This window comes from Protopterus annectens, chromosome 14.part0 (assembly GCF_019279795.1).
Source record: "Protopterus annectens isolate FY-2018-M chromosome 14.part0, PAN1.0, whole genome shotgun sequence".
Taxonomy (NCBI): domain Eukaryota; kingdom Metazoa; phylum Chordata; order Ceratodontiformes; family Protopteridae; genus Protopterus; species Protopterus annectens.
Window position 1 is genome coordinate 20,430,211 of NC_056748.1, and position 4,569 is coordinate 20,434,779.

Here is a 4,569-nt window from a genome sequence, read left to right on the forward strand (position 1 = left end):
GACACTTAAAGCAGCAGTAAAAAGGTAACATATATAGTGTAAGTAAAAGCATTTGCATGTATCTATGCACATTCACATTAAACTACACACCGGTAAATGAAATAACAATGATCTGTATGTAATCACAAAAATAAATCAAAATGGGGAGCATTTGGAGTTGTGTTGCAGAAAAAAAACAGTTGTATCCAACGGATTTGAAACTTTATTTTATCAAACTGATTGTCAGAGAGTAAGGCTGTCTCACATTCTTACATTATTACATTAAATGTTATTAATCTACATCTTATCCAAAAGCTATGCTAACCATGATTCCAATTTTTCCATCCATGTTTTGACATTGTAAACTGCTTCTTGAACTAAGTTGTTGTTGTATCTTTCGGCTTTTCCCGGTTAGGGTCGCCACAGAGGAACTCCGGTCCGCTAATGATTGGTAGCAGATTTTTACATACCGAGTTGCCAGCCCTGATGTACAACCTTCAACGAAGGTACGCCCATTCATTGCATCTGTAAATATGTATATTTTTAGAATATCTTGTGTCTGTAAATATGTTGTGTTTATTTCTTAAATGATCCTATTCACCCAGGCTGTGCCTACAAATAGACCACTGTGATCATTAACTACCCTGGTAAACAAATGTAAGTAAATAAATAAATAAATTATATTAGCTGTATCTGTATACTGCATTGTCACAATTATACACATATCATTTTACACTAGTGGGGGGAATGGATGTGGGCTTGCAATGATACCCTATTTCAAAACAGTCATTCTGCATCAAACACAAGTCATAGCCTTACAGACAGGGGACATCTGTCAAGTATTGGCTTGCAGCTTAGGACTGACATTGCCATGGGGACCAACCGAGCGTCTGAAGAATGGATGGTAGAGGAAAGTTAGGTGCATAAAGGATGGCTGTAACACTTACATGGATGTAGCAAATTATAGATATTCTGTTAGCATCTTCATATATTTATGTGATTAGATATGGATACACATATTTGGCCGAAGGAGGATAAGAGGCGGAAGGCATGGCCGAAGGCAGGAAGAGAGGAGAAAGGCTAGGACTGTGGTAGTGAGGGTAGGAACTTTGAATGTTGGCAGTGTAACTGGTATAGGAGAGAGCTAGCCGATACTATAGACAGAAGTAAGGTTGGTATATTGTGCGTTCAAGAGTCCAGATGGAAGGGGAGCAAGGCTATGTGTATCGGAGGTGGGTTCAAATTGTTTTATCATGCTGTGAATGGGAGGAGAAATAGCATAAGAATTATCCTGAAGGAACAGTATGCTAAGAGTGTTTTGGAGGTGAAAAGAGTGTCGGATAGAGTGATGTTTATGAAGCTGTAAATTGATGGTGTAATGATGATGCTCCACAAGTTGGGTGTGCGATAGATGAGAAAGAAAAATTTTGGAGTGAGTTGGATGAAGTGGTGATGACTGTACCCAAGGGTGAGAGAGTGGTGATTGGAATAGATTTCAATGGGCATGTTGGTGAAGGGAACAGAGGGGATGAGGAAGTGATGGGTAGGTATGGTGTTAAACAAAGGAATGCAGAAGGTCAGATGGTAGTGGATTTTGCGAAAAGGATGGACATGGCTGTGGTGAATACATATTTTAACAAGAGGGAGGAGCATAGGGTGACATACAAGAATGGAGGAAGATGCACACAGGTGGATTATATCTTATGTAGGAGGGCCAGTTTGAAGGAGATTGGAGTCTGTAGAGTGGTGACCAGGGAAAGTGTAGTTAGACAGCATAGGATGGTGGTTTGTAGGATGACGTTGGTGATCAAGGAGAGGAGGAGGAGTGTGAGGGTAGATCCAAGGATCAAATGGTGGAAATTGGAAAAGGGTAATTGTGAGGTGGAGTTCAGGGATGAGTTAAGACAGGCACTGGGTGGCAGTGAAGAGTTACCAAATAGCTGGGTAACAACAGCAAAGCTAGTAAGTGAGACGGCTAGAAAGGTGCTTGGTATGACATCTGGACAGACGGAGGATGACAAGGAGACATGGTGGTGGAATGAGGAAGTACAGGAGAGTATACAGAGAAAGAGATTGGCAAAGAAGAAGTGGGATTGTCAGAGTGATGAAGAAAGTAGACAGGAGTATAAGGAGATGAGGTGCATGGCAAAGAGAGAGGTGGCGAAGGATAAGGCATATGAAGAGTTGTATGAAAGGTTGGACACTAAGGAGAGAGAAAAGGACCTGTACCAATTGGCTAGACAGAGGGATTGAGCTAGGAAAGTTGTGCAGCAGGTAAAGGTGGTAAAGGATACCATGTCTCCTTGTCATCCTTCGTCTGTCCAGATGTCATACCAAGCACATTTCTAGCCGTCTCCCTTACATCATGGAACTTATAAACAAAGACATTGGTAATCTCCAAACTCTGGATCCCACCCAGTTCGGGTTTGTAAAAGGCAGATCATGTCTCCTAAACCTGATAGACTTCTTTGAAGCAGTCACCAAAGCCGTAGACAAGGGTAAGGTGATTCACACAGCCTATCTAGATCTTGCCAAGGCTTTTGGCACCATCCCCCACTCTGGAATTATAGATAAACTCACTAAACTAGGTATAAATCCCTATGTCACAAGATGGGTTGCCAACTGGCTCACTGACAGAACCCACACTGTGAAAGTAGCAGACTCCAAATCCGACTTCAGACCAGTGACAAGTGGAGTACCACAGGGTTCAGTCCTGGGTCCTCTCCTGTTTGGTATCTACTACTCTAAAGTACAGGCTAACACAGAAGGTCTTTGGTTAATGAAGTTCACAGATGACTGCAAACTAGGAGCCATAATCAAAACTCCTAACGATGTGGACATCCTACAAAAGGGCCTCACTGAGACAGATGCCTGGTGTTAAAGCCATGGCCTCAAGCTCAGTGCTAAAAAGTGCATTGTCATCCCCTTTGATAAAAACTCTGTACCCATGAACTACAACATAGGCGGTAGTATACTTGACACCAAAAGTGTGATAAGAGACCTTGGGACACAGGTGGACAGTAGTCTCTCCTTTGATAATCACATCGCCACAGTAGTCAGGAAATCCTTCTACGTGGCACACCTCATCACAAAAGGTTTCTCATCCAGAAAAAAAGAGGTCATTGTTCCCCTCTACTCATCACTCATTAGACCCATTATAGAGTACAACGCCCCTTTTGGTATGTACCTCACAAGATCACAAGACATCTACAACAACTGGAAAGGCAGCAGAAATACCTCACAAAGAGGATTACCTGCCTCAAACAGATGCCCTACACAGACCGTCACAAAAAACTCCAGCTTTACTCCATCACATATCGCCTGCTCAGAGGTGATCTCTGCCTAACATACAAAGATATGTCAAACCCAGAGCTGTTGGACATGCTCCACTTAAAGAAATCCCAATCCCTCCGAGCTACACACTCTAGGGACCTAAACCTTGTCACCACAATAAACAGAACATGCCGGAGGGATAGATTCCTGTCCCAGAGACTTCCCATACTCTGGAATAAACTACCTATCTATATCAAACAAAGCTCCTCATTAGCACTCTTCAAGAAAAATCTTGATGATTGGATGTGAAATAGGAAATCCACCCTGGGGATCACCTCTGTGGCTCTGCTCGACAGTGGCACAGGAAAATAATTTTCTTGGGTGGCAAAAGCCAGGGTACCTTTTTGGCTGGGCTTGTATAGGCCCCAGGGCCAATAGCCTAGTACCTATCTATGAACCTATGAGGGAAACATACTTACAAGTGAGGAGAGTGTATCGAGCAGATGGAAAGAGTACTTTGAGGGGTTGATGAATGAAGAGAATGAGAGGGATAGAAGGTTGGATGATGTGGGGATAGTGAATCATGAAGTACAATGGATTAGCAAGGAGGAAGTAAGGATGGCTATGAAGAGGATAAAGAATGGAAAGGCTGTTGGTCCAGATGACATTCCTGTAGAAGCATGGAGGTGTTTAGGTGAAATGGCAGTGGAGTTTTTAACCAGATTGTTTAATGAAATCTTGGAAAGCGAGAGGATGCCTGAGGAATGGAAGAAAAAGTGTTTTGGTACCAGTTTTTACGAATAAGGGTGATGTGCAGAGCTGTAGTAACTACAGAGGGATTAAATTGATCAGTCACAGCACAAAGGTATGGGAAAGAGTAGTGGAAGCTAGGTTAAGAAGGGACGTGATGATTAGTGATCAGCAGTATGGTTTCATGCCAGGAAAGAGCACTACAGATGCAATGTTTGCACTGAGAGTGTTGATGGAGAAGTACAGAGAAGGTTAGAAGGAGTTGCATTGTGTTTTTGTAGACTTAGAGAAAGCATATGACAGGGTGCCTAGAGAAGAATTGCGGTATTGTATGAGGACGTCAGGAGTGACAGAGAAGTATGCAAAAGTGGTACAGGATATGTACGAGGGTAGTGTGACAGCGGTGAGGTCTGCGGTGGGAGTGATAGATGTGTTTAAGGTGGAGGTGGGATTACATCTAGGATCAGCTCTGAGCCCTTTCTTATTTGCAATGGTGATGGACAGGTTGACAGACAAGATCAGACAGGAGTCCCTGTGGACTATGATGTTTGCAGATGACATTGTGAT